Source organism: Microtus oregoni, unplaced genomic scaffold (assembly GCF_018167655.1).
Source record: "Microtus oregoni isolate MIOR12 unplaced genomic scaffold, Mior012 000011F_ref0000422, whole genome shotgun sequence".
NCBI lineage: Eukaryota > Metazoa > Chordata > Mammalia > Rodentia > Cricetidae > Microtus > Microtus oregoni.
In genome coordinates this window covers 15,566,544-15,579,797 of record NW_024543070.1, presented here as the reverse complement: position 1 = coordinate 15,579,797, position 13,254 = coordinate 15,566,544, and the positions used below count along the sequence as shown (strand labels likewise).

Sequence of the window (13,254 nt, the reverse complement as noted above, 5' to 3'; positions counted from 1 at the left end):
TTTACTCCTCCTTCTTTCTCCCAGCATTCAGTTTAGTTTTCCCACCTAGCTCTAGTCTGTTAAGCCATTGGCCGAAAGCAGCTTCTTTATTTATTAACCAATAAAAGCAACACATATACAGAAGGACTTCCCACAGCAGACTTTGAACTCTTGGGCTCTTCCTTCCTTAGCTTCCTTGAATATCAGGGAATATAGTTGTAGGTCATCACAGCTGGTGATAATCACCCTGTGCCCCCTCCCATCTTTTTGTGAGACATGGTTCATATATCCCATGCTGGCCTTGAACTAGCTATGTAGCTGAGGATGACCTGAATGAGACTTCTGTCTTGAGTACTAGGATTAGAAGAGTGTGCCACCATTCTTAATTTTGTGTAGTGCTTGGAATTGAACCTGGGGCTTTGTGCATGCTAGGCAAGCACTCTACCAACCAAGCTACATTCTCAGCCCCAGTAATTTACGATATTTAACTTTTGTTTATTTATTTCAGGGGCATGGCAGAGGACAGCTTGCTGGAGTCAGTTTTCTCTTTCTACCATGTGGGTCCTGGGGATTGAACTGAGGTCATCAGGCTTGGTTGGGAGCCAGTGTCCTTATCCATTGAGCCCTCTCACTGGTTTCTGTAATACTTTTAAAAAGAAATCAGGTGTTTAGATTTATATGTTAATTCATGGTTATTCTTTCTCTCTTGTTTTATTTATTTTTTGTGCTAGGATTGAGCTTAGAGTCTTGTATAAGCTAGACAAGTGCTCTATCATTAGGCCATATTCTCAGTTGTAAACTCTTTCAATTTTTAAATGTCAGCAACAAATCCTTGTTTAAAAATTGCCTTGTGTTGGTGCTAGAGAGATGGTTAAGAACACTGCTTGGTCTTCCAGAGGACCCAGGTTCAGTTCCCAGCAGCCACACGGCATTTCACAACTGTCTGTAGAAACACCAATGCACATAAAGTAGAAATAAATCATTAAGAAAAGTAGCCTTAGGTCAAACAAAAGTTGTCTTGAGTTTAGCAGTACTTGGGCCGGTGCAGGTGTGTCATCTGAATGTCTTCATTTCTTCAGATGACAAGTTTAGCATCCCAGTGTAAATGAGGGGAAACACTATGTCCCCATAGAGCACAGGGAAGCTGTGTATTTGGTGGTGGTGGTGGTGGTGGGGAGATGTTTTTGACCCACATAGCTTTGCCCCACCTGCTATGAGCCAGGCAGAGCGGGGCTTGCCCTCTCTGGGCTGAGTTTTCCTATTAATAAAATTCAGATGTGCTAACAGCATCCTCATCTCCATGGTGCAGAGATTATGAGAGGGGCACAGAGGAGGCCCCTACCCTGGGCCTGGTATGGAGTGTGTTCATGAAACTGTGATTGCTACCATGATTGTTTTTAGACTGTGGTGGTTCCAGCAAAACCCATATGTTTCTGGTAGTGCACTGGGGCATCTGTGAGAGTCTACGCGGAGTCTGTATCCTGCCAGCTTTCACATGGGCGTAGTGAAGAGAAGCGACTGGGAGTGTACGCCGAGTCTGTATCCTGCCAGCTTCTACACGGGTTCAGGGAAGAGCAGAGACTGCATAGATGGGAAGACTCTTAGTCACCTTTTGGCACTAGGTCTAATTTTTTCTGAGTAAAGAACCTGTAGGTGTGTGACAGAGGGAGAGGAACACATACACACACACACACATACACACACAACACATACACACACAACAGACATACACATACGACACATACACACACACCACATACACACACAACACACATACACACACGACACATACACACACAACAGACATACACACACAATACATACACACATGCACACACTCACCCCTACTTCTGAGGCATGTCTCAGCCCCTTGTTTTCTCCCCGCCCCCTCTATTTCCTTTCCCGAATCACTGCTATTTGTGACATTATGGTTTAATCTTCCTCCCTGGCTGAAAGCTGCAGGAGTCCTGAGACTTCCCCTTCCTCCATGCGTAGAGGGAAAAGGGAAGAGTGCACACTCTAGAGAGGTTATTGAATGTACGAGTTAAGTTTAGGATTGTGATCTGTTGTTGACTCTGATGTGGGGATCAGAGTCCCAAGAACTAAGGGAAGCAGTTTTAAGTGCTATTCAAAAGGCTAGTGAGATGGCTGAGTGGGTAAAGGTGCTTGCCGCCAAGTCAGAAGACCGGAGTTCGATCCCAGGGTCTGACCAAGTAGAAGGAGAGAACCAATTTTTGCAAGTTGTCCTTTGGCCTGTGCATACACTCCCCCCCCCCCAAATAAACAAACAAATACAAAAAAGAACATGTCATTTAAATGCAGTTCAGTTTGGTCTCTGGTAGATTCAAGTTTACATACATCTTTCCTTCCATCTTTGCTTTGAGGGAAGACGCAAAGCCTGCTCACTCCAGCCCTGACTGAGAATGTATTTCTTCTTGGCCTTCTGATGCTCACATTAGGCTGACCTCGAGCTCATGGAGAGCCACCTACCTCTTCCTCCCGAGTGCTGGGATTTAAGGTGTGCTTCACCATTGCCCAGTTTCATCTTCTCATCTTAGGGAGCAAGAAACTGAAGCGTAAGGACTCTCGGAGTAGCCTAGAACCCTCAGGTGGAAACAGTACGGCCAGCCTGTGACTTTTCCACGTGCTTGATTTCACATCATTGAATTTGGGCACTGTGATATGTTATGGATGGGGAGAGAGGAGGAGATGGGGGTGAGGGGAGAAAAACTTTCAGATTTATTTTCCTAATTTTCCCTGGCTTCGGCTAATATTAAAATTATTTTGAGCAGAGGCGGAAGAGAGAACCCAATTCGATATTAAATATTTGCAATGGAAAATTCACAAAGTCTTTCTGAATGGAAGATATTTCCGAGCGAGTCCTGTGGGACTCATACAGCCAGTTGTTCCCTGCTGCAGCATGCTTCCTGTGGTTGCTACACTGTTCTCAGAAATGAGCATTCGTGACTTTGAAGTGCTGGGGTTATGCCGGGTGGATGCTGAGCTATGCCTTGGCTTCCCTGGCAGTGGATGAAGAAAGGGGAGAGGGTTGCGAATGGTGCTCAATTGTCCAACTTGTAATTGTGTGATTTATGAAAATTACATTAAAGTAGGCGCCTCCAGTCGGGATAGACTATATCAGCCACGGTAGCAGATGCTAAGTTAGCGTTCTCAGGGTACCCTCACCACACCAGGCATCCCCTACGCCCTCAACCTTCTAATCCGCACAGCTTCTCTGGAGTGAAGTTCTAGACACCTTGAACTTACAGGTCAAAGGAGCCGGGGAGCAGAAAGATTGGGTGCTGGGCCCAGGCAATGAGTAGCGAGACTGGGAGAAGAAAGCCAGATTGTTGGACTTAAAAACCCCATGCCTCAAACTGTCTGCTAAAGCGATTTTCAGAGCTTCCATTGGCCCATAGAGGGGCCACTGCACACTTCCAGACCTTGCCCTGGGGAGGCCAGATTCCGATCATTGGGGGTGGATCTCTTAGTCCGACTCGGGCTAACCTGTCATCTGCTGTATTCCCATGGGTGGTATCTGTCTAGCATGTATCTGGGAAGTTAAGGAATAGCGGTGTTGTCCTTTTTGAGTCTGGAGGCTTGTACTATGGACTTCCCAATGAGTGTGTGAAGTGGGACCGTCCCTGCCCTCACTGAATCTTTTTAATTTGAGCTATCAGTGGCTCTGCTGATATCTGGTTCCCGACTAGGGAACCTGGAGCATAAACTCCAGGAGGCCAGGGACCTTGTGTGCCAAGTTCACTGCTGTGTTCGCAGAACTGTATCTGGGTGTCGTGGGGGCTCAGTACATATTGTTTGAGTCTGTGTCTGATGGGCCCTCTGCTTACACTGTTGCCTTCAGTCTGTGTCACTTTAACTATACTGTTTTCTGTCCTGTTTCTTTTGCATAACATGCTGTCTACCCTCGCCCCCAGCCCCCAGTTTATATTATGCTATTCCTGCTGTGCCTTTTAGCTCCTTCCCCATTTCAGGTCTGAGCTTAAATGTCCCCCTTTTTACCTGCATTTCCTTGCTGTCCATATGCAAATGCTGTTGTGCTTGGATTCATAATATCCTTCAAGACATATGCCGCAGTTTATAGTTACACATAGCGAGTAAAGCTCTACATTTAACTTAACTCTTGGCAAAGGCAGATACTTCATCTGTTACTCCCTAATACCGTCCCGGGGCTTAGGACAAGGGCTCAGGAAATATCTGTGAGCAGATGAGTTCTTTTACCTGCTGACATTAAAAAAAAATCCCTGGAGTAGTAGAATCTGTTGCAGCTAATATTTGTGGTTGCATGAAGGTGTTTCCATCCCCAGTGCTCATAACTTCATCTCAGCATCCCTAGTCCCACAGCATCTCAGAAAAAGTGATGCATTTTCCCTCTGGGTTTGCACAGCTCCGTTGGCTTCTGCACCCCTAACCCTAGGTCTGGGACCAGTGTTGCTGCTTTGAAGGCCTTAGGCTTCCTGAGTGTCCTCTATAAAAGCCTTTGCTTCCAGTAATTTATTCAGTGTCTGCCTCCTTCCCTCCCTCCTCAGCACACAGTCCCCTGCCCCTCCTAAGGATCATGTTAACCCAGAACTGAATGAATCATTCACTGGAAACCTAGAGAAAGGTGGAAACATCCAAACCCCTAATGCGTTCTCCCCAAGCAGGAGGTGGGCATGGCAGAAATCTGAGGCTAGACAAAGAGCTCCAGGGTTGGAGGTCAGAGCAGGGGGAAGTGTCTCATCAAAGCCCCTTCAGGCTGTGCACTGCTCCTGGTCTCATGAATGGCCACTCTGAAGAAGATGAGACATGCAAGAGTGGCCAGAAACTCTGCTTGCATCCCTCGTCTTGCTCCATCCTCCTCTAGTCTTCCGTTCCGTTGACCAGAATGGCTCATGCTGTCTCACTGGGCCTTTCCTTGCCAGTATTGACTTTCAGCTCTCGCCACCGACATCCTGTGGACTCCACGGTTCCGATGAATAGCAAGATCATCAAAGAGGGGCATGAATGAAAAACGGCTTTCTGTCATGCCTTCAAAGTGTCTTTTCAGAAGTTCAAAGGCTGTGGAGAGTAGGCAAGGGAATCAAAGGGGATGAGGGAGGGCAGTGAATTCTCAGAGGAATCATTGGGGTTTTCACTGTATATTTTCTACAATACTTGTGATGTAAAAAAAAAAAACCCAAATACCCCAACACACATACACGTACACACACACACACACACACACACACGCACAAATGCACGCACGTGTGTGCACACACACAGGCTCTCTATGAGTAGATTAGATGAGAAAATGGAGCAAGCCACCTTGCTGGCCTAGGCCTTCGTCTGGGTATATTAAGTCACCCATTTTATATCTGCGTTTCCTGTTTGGACCTCGATCGAATACTTTGATCTGGGCAAAGGCTGTGTCCAGAGATAGAGATTGAATGCCGCTTATGTAGTTCGATGAACATGAATAATTTAATCTGTGCAGAAATTCCCCATTACCTCTTCCATTTGAAGACAAGCTAGCGTCCAGCTGCAGCAATGAATATGCAGAGTTGGGGAAAGACCTGGCCCAGATCACAAGTTGCCAGAAACTTCTGTTCTGATGAGCTGGAGAACTGGGTTTCTGCTCCTGGCTGCAGGTGGCTATAATTGGTATCCCAGGAGAAACCCTACCGATATTCTTATGCGGCTTGTGCCCAACCCACCCAGAAGTGTGTCAACACAGTGTCTGGCATGTAGAAGGTGCTTGAGGGAAGTGAACATGTGGTCTGAGAAAAAGCTTTATTTGCAGAATCCTGGAATCTATTCTCTCCTGACTGTCTTTCTTGGCTTAGTCAGGCCCAGGAGTTAAGGGCATTTTGGGGGGATGAGAGTTGAGTTCCTACACTGCCCAAGTCTGCAGAGGATTTTAATCACAAGAGATTCACTCTGGTTCAAGCCGGGTTGATATGGGAGGGATTTCTCTTGATTAAATATGGAAAACCAACTGTAGATTTGGCTTTTGCTTGGCTGGTTTCAGCATAAGAGGTGTGCACACAATTCTTTAGGATGGTCCTATTTTCTCCCAGCGTGGCTATTTTTCCCCCCAGCTTTTTCCTTTTCAAATAGTGTCCCCTAAAGTGGCGAGTATAGAAGAGGGTGTGTTTGATGGTGAAGAACAAGTTCCTGGAGCTAGAAACAGCCACGGGTCTAAGCTCTATGTCCACACTCATCAGCTGTAGCACCACAGACGAGGCTTGGTTTCCTTGTGAATTAATTTTGTTGTTTTGGGAATTGAACCCAGGATTTTACAAAATATTAATTATATGCCCTTCCACTTACTCTCATCCCCAGTTTTTTTCTTTAACTGGAAATGATAAGAATTGATATAGCTAAAATTTATGTTCTTCTCCGTTCTCTCCATGTTCAGCTCACTAACCTGCTAGATAATGTATGAGAGCGAGCCTTCCTTTAGCTCCATTTTATGAGCGAAGAAACTAGAAGGCCTAAATGCTACTAGCCAGGCAGCATGGCTAGTACTATCGACCTTTGAAATATCTTATCTCGCTTCACATAAGAGAACTTATAACTTACAGGGTTGATGGGGAAATTAGATGCAGTGTTGTTCCTTAGAACGCATGGCAATTCTTCGCATATGGGTCATTTAATTTCATCTTTAGAGGAAAAATATGTTATTCTGTGCTTCAGGCCTGTATTCTGTGCTCTCAGTGACATGAGCAGAGATGGGACGTGTCTTTCTCTGGTTTCATAGAGCTCTCCAAACTGGGTCTTTACTCCTTAGGTCACAGGGCACTCCATTGTTGAAACAGCATTTTACCTGAGCTATTGGGGTGCAAACCTGATGTGCCCTCCCCAGAGCTGGGGGGAATTGACAGCCTCTGAATCAGAGGTAGGGTTGCTACCAATTAGGGAGAAAGCACAGAGGTGCCTGCACTCACTAGAGAGGCTGCCTTCATTTCTCCGGAAGAAGACACTTTAGATTGGGGAGCTACGTGAGAAAGTGGTCTCCAGCCGGCCTCTTCTCAATCCTGCCTGGTTCTCCTGCACCAAGAAGCAAAGAGGGGAAAAATCTAAACTGTTGAGGAGGAAGTAGGTCCTGAAGGCCTTGCTGTTGCCTTGCTCAGAGGAGATTAAGTCCAGAAGTCCCTGTTAGCTCCCTCAATCTGCAGGAGGTAAGTCGGACATAATTACCTAACTGGCGTGTGGGCAGGCCTGGCAGCCATCCTGTGAGGGTGCTGGGCAAGCATTCACAACCACTAATGATGTCCCTGAAGGCCTTGGTGCTGCTCAGAGAGGAGGCCACCAGACCCAGAGTCCCCGTTCTCAAGGCCTGGGTGAGTCAGATCTCAACCTGATTCACCAGCTTCACTTCCGTACTCCCTGGTGGTCCTGCCCGCACAGCCACCACACCCAGGCTAGTGCTGACCACTAGGGCCAAAATTAGCCCCAGAGACAATATGGAAGTCTTGGTCTACACTGAGTTACCAAGGAGCCCGATACCACTTTTCTTGTTTCCGTGTCCCCCACCACTTTCCCCTTGCTTGGTTTTTGATGCTGGAGCATTTCCTTCCATGCTAACTGTTGCTGGGCACCTGAGATCAGGTCAGATGACTGTGATGTGGGTCCTCGTGCCACAAAGACAACAGATGCTAGAGTCTTAGCTACTTTCTCCTTGATGTGGAAGAGTCAAATCATTCCAAATGCGATTTGCCAGACCTGTCCGAAGACGAAGACTATGTCTAAGCTGCCATCCCCTCTCATCTTTCATGTTCTAATGACCGGGTGTGATGGCGCATGCCTAACACTCTGAAGGTTGAGGCAAGAGGATTGTGAATTTTAGATCAGCTGCAAAACAAAACCCAGTCTTGGGGCCAGGGAGATGATCCGTGGGTAAAGCATCTGCTACATTTGTATGAGACCAAAGATTCAGATTAGAACGCATGTGGAGGCTTGTAGGTGTGTGGCCCACTGGTTATTACAGAGGAGGCAGAGGCATTGCTGACTTTGATACGCTTTATTTTTTTTAAAAAAATCTATGTTTGTGTCTGCGTGTGTGTGCGTGCACACGTGTGTGCATGCGTGTGTGCATAAGGGGATGTGAGTGTGAGACCAGATGCCCACAGATGTGGAGAGTGATTTGAGGAAGACACCTGATGCCAACTTTAAGCCTCCACATGGGCAAGCACACAAATGCACCTACAACGCACGTATGAACGCATACACACACAGAGGCATAGAGACCTGAGTGCCACCCACGCAGGAGCAGAGCTGCTAGATTATGCCTGTCACCCCAGTGCTGAGGGAGCAGAGACAGGTGGATCCTCTTGGCTTGCTGGCCAGCCAGCCTAGCTGAACCACTGTGCTCCAGGTTCCATGAGAGACTTGTCTTAAAATGGAGGGCGAAGAGTGGTAGAGGAGGACACGCCACATCAAATTCTGTTGGATGTGTCCACACATGTTGGATGTGTCCACATGCGCATCTCATTGCCAGTTTCGTAACTCTGTCTCCGGCTTAGCTCTTCATTGCGACTCCCAGACCATCTTCTGCTGCAAACCCATTATTTATTTTCTCCCAACTCTTGTTTTTGATTCTTTTCTTTTTAGCCTTTACTAAAATGACTCATCTTAAAACCAAAATTATCTTCCTTTGGTTCTTCCCAGGCTTGAAGCTCTTCCTCCCTCTCCATCTTGAAGGAGCAGACTTGTTAGCCATATCTTAGGAACTGTTAACCATTCGGCTTCTGTTTCTACCATGCCGAAGCCCAACCACGGGGAATCTGAAGTCTCCAAGGGCTTTAAATGGGTCTCTATCAGCAGGAAAAACAAAACAGACAAACAAACAAACAAACAAAACCGACTACAGATCTCAATGTCTAAATACTTTCTTATAAATTATATATGTATGCTAATGTATGAGCATATTATGCATACTAGGAAAAGTAAACCAAAATAAATGCTTAGGAGATGGGTTAAATTTAGAAGTTGGAATGTTTTTCCCTAAGGGAGTCTCCTGCAGTCTTCTTTGACCTCACTGATTACTTCAGTCTATTTTATTTTGTTTTTAAGAATAATGTATATGTTATGGATATAGGTATGTGAGAGCAGATGCCTGCAGAGGTAGAGATTTGAAGAATATACCTAGTCTCAAGATGAGGCCTCTGCACAAGCACACACGAGCACCTACACACCTACATATAAATACACACAAACATACAGACATATCACACACTCATGCAAATGCAAAAATATACAACAAAAACAGACATCCTGTCTTGGAAGGGAAAAACGGGCTAGAGAGATGGCTTAGTCAGTGAAGTGCTTACCACATAAGCCTGAGGACCTTAGTGCATATCCCCCACACCCATGTAAAGATGCTCTATCCCCGTGCTGAGGTGTCAGATCCCTAGACAGGACCTTGTGAGCTCCCTGATGTGGGTGCTGGGAGCCACACATGGGTCCTCTGCAAGAGCTGTGCGCTCTTGACTGCTGAGCCATCTCTCCATCTCTTCAGCCCCAGTATATACTTTTGTGGGGTCAGCGTTATTGAGATACTTAAGGCATTACAATCATTTTTGTCTGTTTGTTTTTGTTTTTTTGAGACAAGGTTTATCTCTGTAGCCCTGTCTTTCCTGGAACTCACTTTGTAGACCAGGCTGGCCTCAAACTCACAGAGATTCACCAGCCTCTGCCTCCCGAGTGCTGGGATTAAAGGCCAGTGCCATCACTGTTGCCTGGTCTGTTGTTTGTTTCTGTTTTATTGATTTCTGCCCCTATCTTAATTGTCATTTCTCCCCGTCTGCTGCTTTGGGGCTGGATTTGTTCCCTTGATACTTCTTGGTGTTCGTCTGTGTTGCTGTGTGTGTAGTTCACTGAATGTGGTGTTTTGTGTGTTGTGTGAATCCATTGTGTGAATGTACTATAATATGAACTTGTCCACTGAGAAACAAGTAAGTAGTTCTCAGTGGTAGGAAGACGCTGAGAGCATTGACACCCGAGGCTCTCTAGAGAGACGTTTTCTTTCTTACCGGTAAATGCCCTGGAGCGGGATTCCTGGGTCGCAGGTAAGTTGTCAGTAGGCCAGTGTGATGTTTTATATGCATAGAATCTCAGCACTTGGGAAGTGGGGTCAGGATATGGAGTTTAAGACTAGCCTGGACTATGTGAGGATGTCTCAAGAAAAACTAAACAACTAATGAGCAGAGAAGATGCCAATCTGTATTGTTAGTCCTTGTCACTATTTGTGTCCTTGTCTTCAGTGTTTTACTTGCTCCAAATCCTTGTCAACACTTAGAATTTTCAGAAGGTTTGTTTGTTTGTTTATTTGTTTGTTGTTTAGCTATTCAAGCGGAGAAATCCCACCTCAGAATATACCCAAGAGAGGTCCTATCGTACAACAAAAGTATATGCTCAACTATGTTCATAGCAGCATTGTTTGTAATAGCCAGAACCTAGAAACAACCTAGATGCCCTTCAATGGAAGAATGGATGAAGAAAGTATGGAATATATACATATTAGAGTATTACTCAGCAGTAAAAAACAAGGACTTCTTGAATTTTGCGTACAAATGGATGGAAATAGAAAACACTATCCTGAGTGAGGTAAGCCAGACCCAAAAAGAGGAACATGGGATGTACTCACTCATATTTGGTTTCTAGCCATAAATAAAGGACATTGAGCTTATAATTCGCCATCCTAGAGAAGCTAAATAAGAAGGTGAACCCAAAGAAAAACATATAGGCATCCTCCTGAATATTAACCTTCATCAGGCGATGAAAGGAGACAGAGACAGAGACCCACATTGGAGCACCGGACAGAAATCTCAAGGTCCAAATCAGGAGCAGAAGGAGAGGGAGCATGAGCAAGGAACTCAGGACCGCGAGGGGTGCACCCACACACTGAGACAATGGGGATGTTCTATCGGGAATTCACCAAGGCCAGCTGGCCTGGTCTGAAAAAGCATGGGATAAAACCGGACTTGCTGAACATAGCGGACAATGAGGACTACTGAGAACTCAAGAACAATGGCAATGGGTTTTTGATCCTACTGCACGTGCTGGCTTTGGGGGAGCCTAGGCAGTTTGGATGCTCACCTTATTAACCCGAATGGAGGTGGGCGGTCCTTGGACTTCCCACAGGTCAGGGAACTCTGATTGCTCTTCAAGCTGATGAGGGAGAGGGACTTGATCGGGGGAGGGGGAGGGAAATGGGAGGCGGTTGCTGGGAGGAGGCAGAAATCCTTAATAAATAAATAAATTAAAATATATATATATAAAAAAAAGAAATCCCACCTCAAAGTGGAGAGTATATTCAGTAGTAGAACTCTGAAGTCTCTCTCTCTCTCTCTCTCTCTCTCTCTCTCTCTCTCTCTCTCTCTGTGTGTGTGTGTGTGTGTGTGTGTGTGTGTGTGTGTGTATGCGTACAGGCACATCTACTCACGTGTCTGTCACAGAGTACCTGTGGAGGTCAGAGGTCAGCTTTTCTGGACTCGGTGCTCCAGGCTAGCTTCCCCTTGAGTGTCTAGCTAATTCTGTCTCCCTCCTATCTCACTGTAGGCATGCTGGGATTATAGATGCACGTATGATCCCAGGCAGGGATCTTGAACACCAGTACATTTTGTGGGTGGGTACAGCAGTGCTTGTATACACTGAGACATCTTGCCAGCCACTTAGTTAGTTTTTGGGGTAGGGTTTCACCACACAGTTCTTATCTGGTCTGAACTTGTAGACTAGGCTGACATCACATTAATGGTGATCCTTCTGCATCTGTGTCCCAGGCAGTGGGATTCCAGACAGAGTCACCATGCCCAGCTGTTGCTGCTCCTCATCCTCCTATGAAAAAGATCTATTACTTTGGTTGGTTTAGGAGTTAAGAGTGCTTTTTGTAGAGGACTAGATTTTTTCCCCCAAGTAACCACATGGCAGCTCACACCTGTCTGTAATTTTAGTTGCAGAAGATTCAGCTTCATTTTCTGAATTCTGTGGGTACTGGACATGCACGTGGTGCATGAAAAAGACCCACATACAGAAAATAAAAATGATTCTTAGAAATTGTATTATTTATTTATTTGGTTTTTTGTTCGTTTGTTTTTTTGAGACAGGGTTTCTCTGTAGCTTTGGAGCCTGTCCTGGAACTAGCTCTTGTAGACCAGGCTGGTCTCGAACTCACAGAGATCCGCCTGCCTCTGCCTCCTGAGTGTTGCGGTTAAAGGCATGTGCTACCACACCAAAACAAAAACAAAAAGCCCATTTGCTTTTTTTTCCCTAATGGTCATAGCTTGATATTTTAAAATATATTTTAATGGTGTCCTAGTTTCATTTCATGACCGAACCCAGCTTAGGGAAAAAAGGATTTATTTCATTTTCCTAGTCCATCATTGAGGGAAGTGAGGTCAGAAATTTGAAGGTAGGCCTGCTCACTATTTCACCTCTGACTAATGAGCTCACTTCATAGCTAAAGTATTAAGTGCAAAAAAAAGTGTGTGTGTATCTGTGCATCTGTATATGTGTGTGTATGTGTTTATCTCTGTGTGTGTGTGTTTATAAGACAACCTGCAGGAGAGTCAGTTCTCTCTTTTTATTGTGTGTGTCCGGAGGATTGAACTTGGGTCACTGGACTTGGCAGCAGGTGCCTTTACCCGCTCAGCCGTCTTGGTAGCTCCACTACTGTGATTTTAAACCCATCAACCCGTTTTCTCTAACCGGCTCTGAGGCTTACCCAGTTTGTTTTGTTTTTCTTTGCAGATGTGACCTTTCCCACTTCCTGTTCTGTCCCTGCCTTGCTTTCTCTTTATCTTTGTGGAGCTCTTCATCTTAAGTGCGCTTGGTGTCTGTGTGCTTGTCTGTCGGCTATTCATTGACCTTCCAGCCCCATCAAACATCTCATCATGATGAAACTTCGACTCTCTACTTGGCCTCTGCCTTTCTGGGTCTGCTCCCTTCGACGGCCTTCTCTCTCACTATGGGCTATGTTCTTCCACTTCTTTGCAGAGCTGACAGCTCTGGCTTTGGATGTTGTGAGTTCTGTATTGGAGCATGCTGGACTTTTGCATCTCCGTAGTTGTTGTTTGAACTTTGTTGGTCTGGGACGCAGCGAGTTCCTTGGAACTAGTGTGATCCCTGTGAGCCTGCTTTTCAGCACGGTTAGGGTAAGTCTAGAGTAGTGTTTATCTAAACCAGAGGTTACTGCACTATGCCCCACAGTCCAGCGACCTGCGTTGGGAAATAAAGTTTTATTGGGACACACTACGGCTATCTGTTGACATCTTGTTTGTAGCCGCTTTAATGCTC

General features: G+C 45.7%; 1 long non-coding RNA gene across 1 annotated transcript in view; it reads left to right on the top strand.

Annotated features, from left to right (window-relative positions):
- The window catches only part of LOC121453136, a 99,558-nt gene extending 89,180 nt beyond the window's left edge, over positions 1-10,378 (top strand). Inside the window, exon 4 of the long non-coding RNA XR_005974974.1 lies at positions 10,304-10,378. This is a non-coding gene — a long non-coding RNA (uncharacterized LOC121453136). The remainder of the gene's footprint in view (positions 1-10,303) is intronic.
- The last annotated feature ends 2,876 nt before the right edge of the window (positions 10,379-13,254 follow it).